The sequence below is a fragment of the Podarcis erhardii genome (genome assembly GCF_964252035.2).
Source record: "Podarcis erhardii genome assembly, chromosome: 14".
NCBI lineage: Eukaryota > Metazoa > Chordata > Lepidosauria > Squamata > Lacertidae > Podarcis > Podarcis erhardii.
In genome coordinates this window covers 22,087,363-22,104,700 of record NC_138503.1, presented here as the reverse complement: position 1 = coordinate 22,104,700, position 17,338 = coordinate 22,087,363, and the positions used below count along the sequence as shown (strand labels likewise).

At 42.0% G+C, this 17,338-nt stretch overlaps 1 protein-coding gene across 3 annotated transcripts in view; it reads right to left on the bottom strand.

Annotated features, from left to right (window-relative positions):
• Nucleotides 1-17,338, bottom strand: part of ADAMTS17 (ADAM metallopeptidase with thrombospondin type 1 motif 17) — a 172,489-nt gene that overhangs the window by 80,747 nt on the left and 74,404 nt on the right. The window lies entirely within an intron of this gene.

Sequence of the window (17,338 nt, the reverse complement as noted above, 5' to 3'; positions counted from 1 at the left end):
CCAATGGCCTCAAATGGTGCCTTTGTGTAAAGACCTGGACACAATGCAAGGCTCTGTACTTAAAGGAGCACCAGATTTAAATGCAGTAATTAGCTGTAAAACCACCTTCAAAAACTTGAAAGTGAGATCACACTGAGCACATTTACGTAGATGGAAAATGAAAACTTGTACAGCAACAAGAAAACCAGGCAGGTAAACAACCCATCCCTTCTTCCAAGGAGTTCAACACAGTGTAAATGGGATTGTCCCCTTGTAACCTCACAACAAATGGGCTGTGAATAGGATCAGGCTGAGAAATAATGGCTGGCCTAAGACCATCCAATGACCTCATAGTTGAGCAGTGATTTGAACCCAAGTCTCTCTGCTCTAAGTCCAATGGTCTTCCCACTGCTCCTGGGTTTTTGTGGCCACAATTATGCCCAATTATGGAATGGCATTAATGCAATTGTTAGGTTAGTGGGCTGCATCTGACTTGGTAGGTCTGGAGTAATCTGATAATAGCCAATAACCAAGTTACAGGGAAACGCATGTAAAAGATCTACATTGGCTCCCAGTACATTTCTGAGCACAATTCAAATGGCCCTAAATGGCCTCGGCCCAGTATACCTGAAGGAGCGTCTGCACCCCCATCATTCTGTCCGGACACTGAGGTCCAGCACCGAGGTGGTTCCCTCACTGCGAGAAGCAAAGCTACAGAGAACTAGGCAGAGGGCCTTCTCGGTAGTGGCACCTGCCCTGTGGAACGCCCTCCCATCAGATGTCAAAGAGATAAACAACTACCTGACATTTAGAAGACCTCTGAAGGCAGCCCTGTTTAGGGAAGTTTTTAATGTGTGACATTTTAATGTATTTTTAATCTTTGTTGGAAGCCACCCAGAGTGGCTGGGGAAACCCAGCCAGATGGGCAGGGTACAAATAAAATTATTATTATTATTATTATTATTATTATTATTATTATTATTATTATTTAAAACAAAACTGCTTCTTAATGGCTGATGGTCTGTGTTGTGTGTTTAGGAATAACTGTTCTTTTCAATGCAGCAAAGGGCCCACAAACCTTACCTAACAATGCAGCACCCTTGCAACTGAGGTCATGTAATCCTTGCCTCCAATGAGCTGCATTTTAAAGGGAATTCTGGGAAAGCGGCTCCTCTGAGCCACTTTACAAAGGTCTCTGTCTTTTCCTCACATCTGTTCATGCCTAAAAGGCTAAAGCGAAGGGGGGCGGTTTGTCAGTAATTGCCTTTGTGCTTTGAGTTGGGATGCCTTCATTCAATCAGCATATATATTCTCACGGCTATGCATGTAATTAAAAATGACTGTTAATCAGTGCTGGTAGCTAGCACTTGCTGCTTTAAAATAAAATAATGAACAAATACGAATAAATAACAGAGCAAATTTCCCATTCACTCTTCATTGAAATAATTCCAGAAATAGCACATTTGAAAATCTTTCCAGAGATCACAGGTCTGAAGCTTTTGGTATGAAATACACTCATCCTTCTCCTCCTTTGGAAAAACTAGTCTTAGATATTCCCATAGGGAATTTCCTAAAACAGAATAGAGGGGATTTTTATTTTTAAGGGTCTGTTAAACAGGAATATTGTAATGAGTCCCTGCTTTCTCTTGTCACACATTCTTCTTCTTGCACAAGCCTCTTCATAGTTAATCTAATCAGGAGTAGTGAAAATGGTAGGAAGTCAGCCATATGCAGCTGCTAGAAAGGCTAGAAACAATGGGCAGATGTCAAGGTTGAGACTATTGGATCAAATCAGATTAACATTCTTAGTTAAAGTAATTTTTTTACATTCAACCCATTCACCCTTGAAATTAAAGGAAAGTGTGTCCTATATCACATACAGGCTAGCTCATGCATGCATAAAGCACAACTTGTCTGTGCAAAGAAGCTACCTCACAGATCAAACACAGTCACAACTTCATTACAGTGGTACCTCGGCTTAAGTACTTAATTCATTCCGGTGGTCCATTCTTAACCTGAAACTGTTCTTAACCTGAAGCACCACTTTAGCTAATGGGGCCTCCTGCTGCTGCCGCGCCGCAAGAGCACAATTTCTATTCTCATCCTGAAGCAAAGTTCTTAACCCGAGGTACTATTTCTGGGTTAGCGGAGTCTGTAACCTGAAGCGTCTGTAACCCAAGGTACCACTGTATGTAGTTTTAACTAATTCATGCATGGTTTTTTTCCGGGGGACGAGACCATTTTTCTAGCTCTTACAGCAGTGCAACAAAGCTGGAAAATGTACATGCCATACTCTGGTGAAAGTACAAAACGGGGACCAAGCTGGACTTAGAAGTTTATCCAGGACTTATACCTTCTGTGGAGTGCAACATGGGAGCAAGGAAGAGACCCTCCTGAGTTCCATGCCCATTATCACATGTGTCAACTACCTTACCCCAGCACCTGTGAGAATGGCCAAAGACCATCTTGCCTGTGAGTCCAGGAAGACTTGCTCACTGCCTTACAGGCCTTTTCCTACCTGGCCTGGGAGGGTGTGGCTCTGATTGATTCCAGCGGGAGAGGGGGATTGTTGCTGTTACTGATATTTTGCACCTTTCTTTTAGATGATGATGATGATGATGATGATGATGATGATGATGATGATTTGTATACCACTCTCATCCAAAGGGCGGTTCATAACATAACAAAATGAAAACGTAAAATACACAATACACAATAAAACTAAAACAAAGCTACAACCACCACCCCCTCCCACAAACACATTTAAAAGGCCATAGCATGATATATGTGGAAATTGTTTAATTTGGCTGTGTACGTTTTGATATTTTATTTATTGTTTATAACTACCTTTTGTTATGTTTGTAATTATGTAAACACAATTTCATGTTGTAAGCCACCTTGAGCATGGTTTTAACTATGGAAAGGGGCATACAAATAAAATGATCTATGTTTGTATGTATGCCTGCAGGGAGAGGGCCTTTGCACACAAATCTGTATGTGTGAAGGCTTCCATGCAACCTGGAACTCTGCACAGTTGCAGTTCCATGTTGTGTGGAAGCCTTTGCATGTACTGCTGTATGCAAAAATCCCCCCTTGCAGACATTCATGCTGTATGCACGAGTGCCACTGGGTTGGGCTAGTCGGAATGGATCTGAACCCTGCTCTTGTTGCTGTATATGCAAACGATAATGTCTGAATAGGACTCTTGTGGTCCAGAAGCTGGGCTTCAGTGCTCTACTTGCCTTATCCTCCCTATGGAGAACTACACCCCCCCCCCCAAGCAACTACATGGATACACTATGCAAATAAACAACATGCACAGTATTTGCTTAACTTATGTCAGTTAACCCAGTCAAATAACTTAGCCTTTCTTTGTGCAGAATTTGGAACTGGTTAGCGCAGCGCACACACAAGTCTAGCTACTGCCCTGAGGCTTTGACCAGAACTCCTGTTAAAAATTGATGGGAGCCTTCCCAGTGATTACGATGCAGAAGAACATTCTTCCCAATGAAAACTCACAAACAGTTACATAAGCCCTTCTTCTTTGTCCCATTAAAGCTGTATTTTCCCCCTTAGGGTCATTGCAGATTTCCATCCAATGCCACAAGGCCATTTTCCCACCCCAATAAAAGTTTTATGGTGAGCTGTGTTGAAACATCTACTTTTTGGGCCAACGTGCCAAGAAAAACGTGAAGCATAGCTGAAGCTTCCTGAAGGACAAAAGAGCTGCAGCTCCACCTACGACGCATCCTGCTGTTGATGCAAGAGCCAAGTATGATGCAAGTTGGAAGTTGCCTTTCCAGTGCAGAGACTCCCCCCCACCCCAGTTTTTTGGGGTGTTTTTTACTCACTCTTCAGTCCTCAGTGGACTCGAATGTTAGGAATTTTTATTGGTGTTTCATATTGAAGCTGCAACACTGGAAGAAGGCCAGTTGCTAAACTGATTCAATATGTTTAAAGTGTTTCGGCTCTGAAATGCCTAGCCCGACAAATCTTCAGGCACCCATGTGTGAGAAAAGAAGCAATGAAGGAAGGGCCCTGGTTTAGAAGAAGAAGAAGAAGAGTTTGGATTTGATATTCCGCTTTATCACTACCCGAAGGAGTCGCAAAGCGGCAAACATTCTCCTTTCCCTTCCTCCCCCACAACAAACACTCTGTGAGGTGAGTGGGGCTGAGAGACTTCAGAGAAGAGTGACTGGCCCAACCAAGGTCACCCAGCAGCTGCATGTGGAGGAGCGGGTAAGCAAACCACTACACCACAGAAGCTGGAGTTTGAATTGGGCGTTGTCTCTGGTGCTAATTCTACTCAGAGCAGACGCACTTAAATTAATGCACATAACGAATGTAGGTCCATTAATTTTAATGAGTCAATTCTGAATGGAACTAGCACTGGATACAACCCTTGGAACCTCACAGGAGGAGGCTGAGGGGCTCCTTTCCAGGACTGTGCCTGCTTAGCATCCTCAGGCATAAAAGGAAAATGGGACATGCAGCAGTGTCCCCTGTGACTTACAGACATACAGTGGTACCTCGGGTTAAGTACTTAATTCGTTCCGGAGGACCGTTCTTAACCTGAAACTGTTCTTAACCTGAAGCACCACTTTAGCTAATGGGGCCTCCTGCTGCCGCCGTGCCACCGGAGCACGATTTCTGTTCTCATCCTGAAGCAAAGTTCTTAACCCAAGGTACTATTTCTGGGTTAGTGGAGTCTGTAACCTGAAGCGTATGTAACCTGAAGCGTCTGTAACCTGAGGTACCACTGTATAAGGCCTCTGGATTGCCTAGGCCTAATTTTCATTACTACCGGACTGGTTTTCTTTCCTTGCCTGGTCAGGAAAGCAGAGCTTCCAACTAGGGATGTCAAAAACAGAAGTTGCTGATCTTTCCTTATTTGCCCCATGTCCAGAATGGAAATCAATCCAGTGAATGCAATGCTTTCAGTCTGTAAATGTAACATAAGTGATTACGTCCCCCCATTTGTATTTTGTTTCCTCTGCACTGAAATGGAACAGAGTAACAACAACATAATTTTCTGAAAAATTCTATTTGCTGTGTTGAAGTGAGACATAGCGGCCAGTTCAATAGGCTTCTGTGTGTGGAATGGTAGGGTGGCAGCCATCTTGCCCTTCACCTCAGGAAGAAAAATGTATTGGATCGCCTCTGCTGCCAACATAATATGATGCCTACAGACAGGTGTTTTGATACATACTAAGAGTAAAGAAACTCAACCCCACTCTAATGAATTAATCTCTCTCCATTGCCTACAAGCATGCAAAATGGATATTTTATTCATCAGGAGAGTGCTTCCTCAGCAGGTGCCAGCTTCCAAGCTCTGTTGTAATCCAACAAACGTTATGCGCAAGTTCATTTGCTGGCAACAAAATCCTCCAGCTCAAGAAGTCTAACACCAAAAGGGTATGAAATTTCAGCTGTGTCCATGTCCCAACTGCTTTTGCCTGCCCATCAATGGTATTTTTACTTCCTTTTGAAGTGAGAAAGGCTGCATTCCAGTTGACAGCCCCTCATAGTTCCCAGCTCTCCATTATTACTCGTATCAGAGCAGCTGGGAAAGATAATTCAAAATCCAAGAGCCATTTGGCTTGGCTGCTCCATAAACTATTTTAGAAGTGCACTGTGCAGTCTTCTCTGCCTTCTCCACAGGGAGAAGGCGACAGAAGAAATTGTAGGTGATGGCTTGGTATCTCCAAAACAACTTCAAAACAAGACATACTGTATAAGATGAATCCAAAATTGAAATTGGCAAGCAGCGGCGGGTTGCCTGTTTGCCTATAAAACTCAGAGCTAATGAAATCAAGTTATTGTATAATAACCTAAGAGAATGAATAAGCCACTTGAAAAGAGATACCTTTGTTTCGGAAAACATTTGTTGGAACGTATTGATATTAAGTTGAATTACAGTGTAAGGCGAGGGAAGCTGACATATCTTGAACAACAGACACATTTTGAGGGTATTAAGTTGTAAATGGATGGGATCTTGCATATCTTCTAAGTCAGGGGTCAGCAAACTTTTTCAGCAGGGGGCCGGTCCACTGTCACTCAGACCTTGTGGGGGGCCGGATTATATTTTGGGGGGAAATAATGAACGAATTCCTATGCCCCACAAATAGCCCAGAGATGCATTTTAAATAAAAGCACACATTCTACTCATGTAAAAACACCAGGCAGGCCCCACAAATAACCCAGAGGTACATTTTAAATAAAAGGACTGTAAAAACACATTGATTCCTGGACCGTCCGCAGGCTGGATTTAGAAGGCAATTGGGCCGGATCTGGCCCCTGGGCCTTAGTTTGCCTACCCATGTTCTAAGTGATGCCATCATGTTGGAGTTTGGTATCAGAGCGCAGAAATATATTGTCTGGTAAGACTGCTGGTTGAAAGAATAAAGAAACTTAAGATTTATTACTTCTGGCAAACAAAGCCATTGTGGGTGCAAGCTCAAATATGGCCATCATGGAGACATGAGGTTATAACAAAAAGAAGTCTAACACTAACTGACTCAGAGGAGAAGCAGGAAGGAAGTAAAAGCCCAAGGAAAGACAATTTACATGTACTCAAGAAGGAATCGCCAAGAGAAGAATAGATTGCCTCTCTGTCCATTGCCAGTCCCCCCTCTTTCAGGTATCTTATTGCAAACATTGTTGCTTTACTCCCAATATATCATAGGTATGTTTTCCAGTAAGTCCTGCATGCACTTCTGTTCATATAGTCGAGATCTTCTGCACAAAACTGCTTTGGCAAGCAGAAAACCAAACCAAACCAAAAACAATGAAGGGTAAAAAAGCATAAGCAGGAGAATAAGCTAAAAGCTACTTTAGGTGTACCCAAGGGTTTCGCTACACCTAGCTGGATTTTTGAACTATCTCCCCTCAAACATCAGGCCAACGCCGTATCACCAACTGCTTCTAAAAGGGCCTTTAATTCCAAAAGCAATTTGCCATGTGGCAAGTGGGGTCACTTTGAAAAAAAGCAAACACAAGTCCAAAGCGTCCACAGAGTTACCTGCACAGTTCTGTCCATATCCTCTCCTCTGCCTGCCAACACAAATAACAATTTGCCATAGAAGGCAATAATGAAGGGTATGCCCAAATAGTGGATCTGAAGGTCAGATGTGCTCCAGGCACCCCCAGAACAAATGTAGCTGCTTGTTAATTCTGGGATTGTATCAGTGCCAGGAACATATATCCCCTTTCAGATTTGTTGTTTGGACACACCCTTCCCTATTGGCTTCTATGTCAAATGGGGGCTACTATTAGTGATCAGAAGATAGCTAATAAATAATGGTTGGAGGATGTGTAGATGTCTGCATTACATTCTAATAGTCAAGCAATCTACCTTCTTTTCTTTTGACCACGATTTGCAGCAACTGTTGCCCTCTAGCATCTTATCCAGTTGCAGGTGGGAAGAGAATCTGGTGACTTCTGTATTCCACGGGGAACAAGTTTCCCCAAATCTACCCCCTTCCTCTAAGCTTTTCCTGAAGTATGTGTCCAACATTCCCAGCGAAATGTCCCAGTGCCAGAAAAACAGCATTGTTTATAAGCATCTTGCAGAGTTTTACTTCAACATACTGGAACTGTGTGGAAAATGCGAGGAGTGCTGAGACATTTCGAGAAACCTAGCCAAAATAATCTTAGTTTAATCAACAGCACTGGAGCTCAGCTGTCTACCCCCACTTGGGCTCATTCTGCTGAGTAAGCCAAAGACACACGGAATAGCTAGGCTATAATGAGCTGGCAAAGCTTACAGATGTTTTGTGCCAGGATGGTTCTGGTTCAATCCATCATGGCCTTTGTTGGCAGTAATCTCCTTTGCCCAATGACGCAAACCCAAGTAGAGCAGGAATGCTTTCCGTGCAACTGTTTGCAGAGTGTGCATACTGCAGATGCAAGACAAGTTAGCATGTGCAATAGGTAAAGATGCATGCCTTGTTTCTCAAGGAAAGCAAATCTTACATATATACGTGTGGATGTTTAATTGAAGCACCGTGGCTTCTGTAGTCCCAGAGGTTTAGCAGGTTTTCCTGCTTCTAAGGCCAACAGCTGAAGAGCATGCTTAGATGGCATGAAAGAAAGGGATTATTTGCTCATTACATTGCCTTGCAGTTTCCCCTAGTTGTTCTATGATTAGGCAGGCACACACAAAAGACACAGAGGTGGATAAAGGGAAATATGGGTAGCTGGGATTTACTGCATGAGACTGGAAAGTGGGTGGTGAAGTGTGGAGTTAGTGTGGCCTGTGATTTCACACAAGATTCATGATCTAGGCAATTTTAGCATTGGCCTCTCCCAATTGCCACAAAGGTCTAAACCTCAATAGCCTGAAGCCAACAAAAGAGAAAGACTGGGCTATATTCAATGGGGGAAATGAAAACAAATGAGAGGGAGGGCAATGGCTCAGTGGAAAAGCATCTGCTTTGCATGCAGAAGGTCCCAAGTTCAATCCCCAGCATCTCCAGGAAGGGCTAGGAGGGAACTCTGTCTGAAACCCTGGAAAACTGCAGATAGTCAGTGTAGATAGTACTGTGATACAAGGTATAACTGTATTCCCAAAGTCAGAATGCATCCTGGGTCTTAACTAGGTGGCCAGCTGAGAAAGAGGACTGACTCAGTATAAGGCAACTTCCTTTATTCCAGTTGCTGGGATTCACCTAACCAGCCTTGTCAGTGGAAACCCAGTGCAAGGAATCCCACTTGTGCAATTGGATTTTCTCCTCTCTCCTCCCCTGCACCCACACAATTGGTTTGGGGGCAGCAGTTGGCAAACCCCCAGAACAACACAGAAGGGGGGCGGGCGGGTTAATTTCATCTAGCAAGCTGAAATGCTTGTGCAAACAGAATGATTAGCAAAGTATGATGTCATGAAATGCATTCTAAATAAATAATTAGAAAATAAATCAACAGATGGTGATAAGAAGCACCCAAGTGGCAACCTTACATTAAACGCAACCCGGATGCCATTGTCAGAGTGATGATATCTGTGGAGTTTGCAAATGTCACCCTGAAATATGAAGCCACAGTGTAAAAAAGAACCAAATGTTGTCTTTTTTAGTGTTGTCAAGCTGAGCACAGAGTACAAATGAACTCTGAAAATGTGTTTCCATTCTTCTATGGGTAAAATAATGAATAATTAAAAGGACAAAAAATATGCTACCCTAGATGTCCAATAGAAATAGCAGAAAATCAAAGTAGTACATGGGCAGAGGTAGGGTACTCAAGAGGTTTCCCAGGCATGGGTAATAATAATAGTAATAATAATAGTAATAATAATAGTAATAGTAATAGTAATAGTAGTAATAATAATAATAATAATAATAATAATAATAATAATAATAATATATTTATACTCCGCTCATCTGGCTGGGTATAGTGCAGTGGAAAGAAGTGAAGTGCAGTGGAAAGACCTCAAACTAACCTATTGTATTAAGGGAATATACACATGTCAAGAAATGGCAACTCCCGAAAAAGGAGTGTACTGGAGGAAGGGAGGCAGCAGGGCAGGGCAAGTCAGGGGGAGACTCACCTCTGTTCCAAACTCTGTTCAACTCAGTCATGTGGCCTAACAACCCAGAGGAAGCTATACTGGCAAAAGGGGTAGTGTAAGTCAAACTACTTTAAAGGCTTGTTTTCCTTCTGCCAGGCTCTGACAGTAGCCTTGTTATCAAATGAAGTTTGGAGTAACAGTAAATAGCACTGGCACAATCTACCCAGCTCTGTTCCTAGACAGAATCTGGAATAGAGGTAAATTATACCGGCATGATTTGCCCTGACGTAAGTTATGTTGGCTTCCTATAGTTTGGATTGCTCTGTTAGTTTGTTATCGCCACTTGAAATGCCTGTTCTTAGGAACCTCAACATATTGTGCCAGCAGAATTTCTGCAGTATGTGTCTTTGGAAATCATAGTTAAAAGGGGAGTTACTGCATATCATATTATCAATGCAGAATCATGTATCTCAGAAGGAGATTCTAGTTTTTGTTTTTCATGCAGTGACAGCCATCTGTAAGTGCAAACTAAAATCCATAACATACCTCTAGGGGAAACATGAGGGATTTTTTGTTTGTTTTAAAACAAACATCCCTAAGTCGTCGTCATGACATTCCAGAAATCCTCTCTCTGGCCTGCTTCATTATTTGGCTTAATGTCTGCAACGTAGCCTGTGCAACGCTGAGTGAAGCCAGCAACCAGGAAACCTAAAGAAAAGAAATGGCCACCAGCCAGTTTGTTGTTTGTGGTGGCCAAGATACCGGAATCTCCCTCCCATTTATTCTGGGCTGTTCCAAGGGTCCCTTGTGAAATATTTCAATTTTTTAATATGTATTACAGGCAAATCTCTGCACTTCACACATCTGGATAATTGCTTTTTTCAACTTCCTGCTTGGGGAATTGAGAAAACTCACTTGTGTGCCCACGTTCTATCATCTCCAGCTTGCACACACAGGTTGTGTGCAGTGGGATGTAATTTGGTACAGGCCTCGTAACTGCTGGAGACAAGTCACTCTCAGGGCTTGTGGTTGTGTTCTGACATCTTTCTCTGCTCCTACAGACTTCTGCGTGACAAAGTCTTCCAGACACAAGCTCCCTAAGCTCTCATCTGAACCTTCAGTTCAACAAGATGCATCAGAAATGGCAAGCTAATGAAAGGGGTCCCAGCGGTCCCATTTCCTGGGAGTAAGAAATAATTACACAGCGATGAAAAGTGGGGAGGGGAGAGAGATGGCAAATGAGATTGTCCGATTCAATATGCTCCAAAGGCAGTTGAACTAAGAATAAGGCTTGGAATGTGTGGTGCCTAAACCCAAGGTCCCTGCAGTCTGTTGCTGGAGGGTGAAGGCTTGTGCTGGAGTGTGGAGATTAACAGGCAGGAGGCTTTGCTCTTTTGAGCAGGCATTGGCAGAATGCTTGTCCTGTGGCATTTAATACTAGGCCTAGCCAATCCAAAGGCTTCATGTTGCTGGCAACTGCAGGGACAGATGTTGCGTGTCTCTGTTCCCTGATTCTATGCCTGATGAGGACGGTCCATGTAGTAATGTCAGAAAATTCAGTTGGAAACAGAAACAGGAATGGAAATTGCCACAATTCACATGTTTGTCTGAGGTCAGAAATGGAAATCGTGCAAGCAAAAACAAGCAGCATTTGCTATCAATTTTTTTTTTAGTTCACAAACATTATGTAAATAATTATGTTTATTTTGGCCATAGCAGATAGCAAGATGAATAATGTAGGGTTTAGTGGAAGCTGGACTGTAGTGGGTGGGAAAGAGTGTTGGTTGCAGCAAACACAGGGCAGAATAGAAATCACTACTTCCTTACATCCCTATCTGAGTGCAGTGATTGCAGTAATTTAGATACATTTCCTTACAAGCAAAATTGGGATAGGAGTTTAGAGATGGTTCCTGGTAAATGTGTGTGGGAGGGTGCACCCACAGTCTGGGGTGCTTAAATAGGTTAGTTTCAAACTTTAGAATGTCCTTTCCTCAACCTTAGGTATCTGAAGAAGTGTGCATGCGCACGAAAGCTCATACCAAGAACTGACTTAGTTGGTCTTTAAGGTGCTACTGGAAGGAATTTGTTTTGTTTTGACTATGGCAGACCAACACGGCTACCTATCTGTATTAGGTCCCTAGATATTGATGGACTACAACTTTCATTATCCCCAGCAAACATGGTCAATGTTTAGGGATGCTGTGACTTGCACAGGAGACTGCTTTAGACCATGGCATTCCTCTGCTCTACATGAAGATACTTGTGTGCAAGCCTCAGGGCAGGAAGGGTACCCATCAGAAGTTGCATGGAACCATGTAGTTTTTTCCTTCTCTTTCTTGGCCAATAAAACATTCTGTAAAGTTTATGGGCTCATTCCTTTTTAGTGCAAATTCACAATGATCTGTGCTCATTATGCTATTGGAGTGGTCATACACAGTCCCACTTTCAATACCATTTGCACCTGCAAAAGTTTTTAGGCAGTCACACTGTTTCATTTCCACACAGTGCATATGCTGTTACCTCCTGCCAAATTCCCATAACTTTCTATGCCACAAATGTTCTGGTCTATTTTTGTTCTGCTTGTGTTGCGCTATAGCCCTCTCCCGACAGCAAAAACATGTTAGCACAGGGGAAGCATCAAAGACCAACCAATAAAGCAGAATAAATCGCAGCATCAAAGACCAACCATTAATTGCAGAATAAATCCACCATTAATCAATAACATCTTGCAGAATACACCCACAATAAAACAACAGTCTGGAGGGGCCCTTTGTCCATTATTCTGTCTAGACAAAGGAAAATAGTTTAAATCTGTTTCCAAATGCATCTAAATAACACCATTATCTGGTGCTGCCTAACTAAAAAATATGGATTTCCAAATCAATTAACCATAGCACCACTAAATGCAGGCTCCATGAACAGAAGCAATATACCAGTTTGTGGGGATAAGACAGGAGAGGATTGTATCTTCTCCAAACTCTGCTTTTCAGGAGCATCAAGAGGAAGAGTGTTGAAAGAATGGTGGACTATAAAGTATATTGGACCAAAATAATGTGGTTCTTTCTCACATGTTTCTGTGCCTGCCTCCATTCTGAAAACCATTGTCAATGGACTTCCTCTTTATCTTAACAACTAGTAATGTGGATGCTGGATTTTCACAAACTAGCTGGTTATGAGTGTTTTCATATGTTACTAAATATCACCTGTGCACACTTGACTGCTTTAATTGCCGGAACTGGCAGTGGTACAGGTGCCATATAATACCCGTTCTGCATTTGTAAGAACTTAATCATTTAGTGTAGTAGCAGCTGCACTTGGGAACTCCCTGCCTATTGAAATCAAGCAGACGCCTTCCCTGTACTCTTTTTGGAGCCTGCTACCCAGATGCTTAAAAGCTGAGGTAATTTTAATCCAATTTAGTATTTTAACTTTTGTATGGTTGTTATTTTTTCCTCGATTTTATTGTTCTATCTTTCTGTAAACCGCTTTAAGGTTTTTTACAATCAAGCAGTGTATAAATTTTATGAAATAAATAAATAAATAAATAAATAAATAAATAAATAAATAAATAAGTGGCCTTCCAAAAATCCAACTTCCATAGGAGGCGGGTTTTTTTTTTAAGAACAGGGTTTTAAGAAAGAAAGAAAGAAAGAAAGAGAGCAATGTGAGAATCTATAGTTTCAATACACAAGGAGATGTTTCATGTATATACTAATCCACTCTCTAATGGATTCATTCATTAGAATAAACCCTGTCTGAAACTTTTTATAAAGCAGCTGTCTGTAGCAATGTTTTTGCAGTAAATCCAAGCAACACGAGTGGAGGATTTCAGAATCCGACACATCAATTAGTAAGCTCATTCACTTTTTCCACAGCGTAACAGCCGAGGTTGTTTGTGAATGCCAAAACTGAAACTTTGATCTGAACAGACATCATTTGTTTTTCCTCCTGTCAAGCAGCAATACATCTTACCCTTTTAACCCACACCAGGAAGCTCTACCAAGAGATTTTGCTGAAAGCTACAAATATGGAAGATTAGGTATTTTTGGCAAAGAACTTTGGGGGGAGGATACCTAACTTTTCATCAGACATAATACATGTGCTGAATTATGTTTCTCCATTGGAATTTCCGGGTATATATATATTTTATCTTATTTTTATCTTATTTATTATATTTCTATACTGCCCTTCATCCAAGGATCGCAGGGCATTTTACAATATAAAAACAGAAAAACACATAACATAGAAACCAACAAAAACAATAAACCCACCTTACAGTTTAAGAGGCCATAGATTGCTTAATTGGCCAAAGCCAATTGTAGAGGAACATTTTTTGCCTGACACCTAAATATATGTAATGAAGGCACCAGGTACAAACAAGAACATAACCATACTACAGATACAAGCATACTGTTATGAGTTGTAGGATGTGGGTGGGTCTATGTGCCTGAGTCCCCTTCTAATTCCTGGATCCAGCACAGTTTCATTTTCTGGAATAGCCAGGTTAGCTTCATGGTGAGGTAATGGCCCTCTAAGCACAGGCCATTAAGGTAACAAGGGAAGTGGCTCTGAGACAGATTTCAAATGGGTGTGCTGATGCAGATCTTCACTCGCCCCTCCTTCTTTGGTGGGGAGGGGGCACACCATTTTGTGGTTTGCCTCAGGTGCCAAAATACCTGCCTCCAGGTAAAGTTACTATAATAACATATGGGACTGCCTTGCAAGATGGTTTGCAAACTGCAGAATGCAGTGCAGAATGTAGTGGCCAGGCTGATAATGGGCCCCAGCCAGTCTGGCCACGTATGACCAATTCTGGACCAAGTGTGCTGGCTAATTATTCATTTCCAGGCCCAGTTCAAAGTGCTGGTTTTAACCTATAAAGCCATACACAACCCCAACACTTGGCTGACAAGTACCTACCCAGATCCCGAGATTAATGGATTGATTATTAATTTTTTTACCAGCATCTGTCTAACTGGAAGTTATGAGAGTGGTGTTTCAGGTTTTTGTGGAATGGTGTGGTTTTAGTATAGTAAACTTAATGGTTGTGTGTCCTTGCTATATATTTTTTTATATTTTGTATGTTTTAAACTGCCTGTACACCACATTGAGACTGTTTTGTAAACCAAGTCTAAGAAATCTAATAAATAATAATATTGATGATGGTGATGATAAATGTGGATTCTTCAGAAGCTGGAAAACTACTGAGCTAGTTTCTGCAAAATCTTTTTGACACAGAACAATGGTGTTCTCACCCTCCAACTCAAAGATTAGTGTGTTGTTAAGGTTGAGAATTGATATAACAGCCTGGTTCATATGGTTCAAATAAAAACAAGGCTTCCCATCATTCACTTCTGTTGAAACCATTCCCAGTTTGGCTCGGCCGCCTTTCAGTGTCAACGGAAGGGGAACAGGACATTCGTTTTCATCTTGTCAAGTCTGGTAGGAGTTGAAATATTTCCTGTACCTGCCCCAAGTACTCCATCAAGAATTGAGAAGCCACGTATTTCTTTTTTACAGTTACTGAACACTATCAGGTACAATAAGCCTCAAAAGCATTATGATTATTATGAGTGGAGTTCATTTTTACATGAAGGCATGATGTTGAACCCCATACAAACGTCACCCACTCCTTTAAGTATTCAAAATATGTATTTGGGTAAAAGTTGCTTCTAAACTCAGCAAAGATTTTCTTCTTCTTAAAGATTCACTTTAAAGCAAATATTGGTTATTAAAAGGTAATGCATCATGAGGACCATGCAAACAGTAAAAATGTTTGCAGATCTGTGTCCAATGATTTCTTTTGAGGGCTTTCCCCTTAGTCCCTTTTCATTTTAGTTTTTGTGGTATGCAAGTGTATGAGTTTAAAATAGAATCATTGATTCTTTTTCTGACCTTTTGCAGAAGTTCATAAAGTCAGTCCTGGGACTTCTGAAGAAGGTTCGTGGGAAATGTAGCTGAAGGGACAATGTTGGAAGGACAAATGCAAGAATCATTCACTGTGTGACTTAAGGGGTTAATTCTGTTACTGGTCTGGCTGAGAGAGGACTCTAATTGTCTGGAGGTTCTAGTCATTTGGAAGGGAGAAGATGGTTGAGATTTGGCAGGTGGCAGGAGGGAGGAGGAGGTTTACCTCAGTTTGTGTGGTTGAATATGTCTCCCTGCTCTCAATTAAGCCTGCAAATAAGTTTCTCCTCATTATACCCTATTCTTGTTCAGTTTGTTATCAGGAAAGTTTCTTTTCTCTGGACTTCATCAACTTTATTCTAGTTGTTCTGCTAACAGACAGAAGAGGAATTCCCAACCTCAAAATCCATTTCTTCCTTAAAGCTGTTGGTTTAGCACAGATGTGGGGAACATTTGGCCCTCCAGATGTTGCTTAACTATAACTCCCATTATCCCTGGCCATTGACCATGCTTCCTGGGGCTGCTGGAAGTTGTAGTTCAGCAACACCTGGAGGGCCAAAGGTTCAGCACCCCTAGCTTAGCACCTCAGTCTGCATTCCTAACCAAGGGCGTGATTCTGTGCGTGCTTTCTCAGGGATAAGCCCCTTTGATCCCAAAAGGACTTGCTTCTGGGTAAACATACATGCAATTAGATTCCATGTAGTTGCTCTTCATTCCTTTGTTCACCAAAGTGTGCTGGACTCAATGTTCAGAGCCACACCCACCCCGCACCCCGGATGTTGTGCAACATCATGCACAGGCCCTCTCAATGCTCCAGAAAAGGTGGTATCTCTAGCTCACCACCAGTCACTTGTAGGGATGGTATGGGTATCTGATGCCATCTGCTGCATCACCATAATCACCACCACCACGACCACCACCACTATCATTATTATTTACCCACCCATCTCCAGCAGGTCCCAGATACAAAATTAAAAACAGTTTAAAGAGATTACAATCACAGGAATAGAGGGGCCCCTGTAAACACACATTTCAGGTGTCAAAGGCCATGGTAAGGCAAACGTATCCGACGAACATTTTCCGAAACCATTTTCCACCATCAAATAAGCCTGCTCACATACAAGGAGAAATCTGAGCTTACAGCTTCTGCATCAGCACAAGCTTCTGCAGTTGCCCAATTGGCAACTATTTCTGTTTCCTTGGCGGTCATCCCTGAAGACAAAAAAAATAGTTTGCAGTCTCCTGGGGCATGTGCACTGATGGTTTCATAAATAATATTGCATCTGCTTTGACATTCTGTGTTGCAAGAATCCTTGCAAAGTATATAAAATAAATATCCTCCTTAAAAGCATCTTCTTCTTCTTTGGCAATAACTCCTAGCCGAGAAAGATTGGTGGCGCTGTGGTCTAAACCACTGAGCCTCTTGGGCTTGCAGATCAGAAGGCTGGCGGTTCGAATCTGCACAACGGGGTGAGCTCCCGTTGCTCTGTTCCAGCTTCTGCCAACCTAGCAGTTCAAAAGCACGCCAGTGCAAGTAGATAAATAGGTACCGCTGTCGCAGGAAGGTGAATGGCGTTTCTGTGCACTCTGGTTTCCATCACGGTGTTCCGTTGCACCAGAAGTGATTTAGTCATGCTGGCCACATGACCTGGAAAGCTGTCTGTGGACAAATGCCGGCTCCCTTGGCCTAAAAGCGAGATGAGCGCCGCAACCCTATAGTCGCCTTTCACTGGACTTAACTGCCCAGGGGTTCTTTACCTTTACCTAAAAGCATCTACTTCAGTGATGTAAACTACTGAAATTCTTTATCCTTAAGCTCAACATACATAGTCATTTTTATCAGTGGAAAACCAATGTGAGTTGCTTTTTATTAACAGATCAGTATATGCTAAAATAAATAAATAAAGATAGATGATAGATAGATAGATGATAGATAGATAGATAGATAGA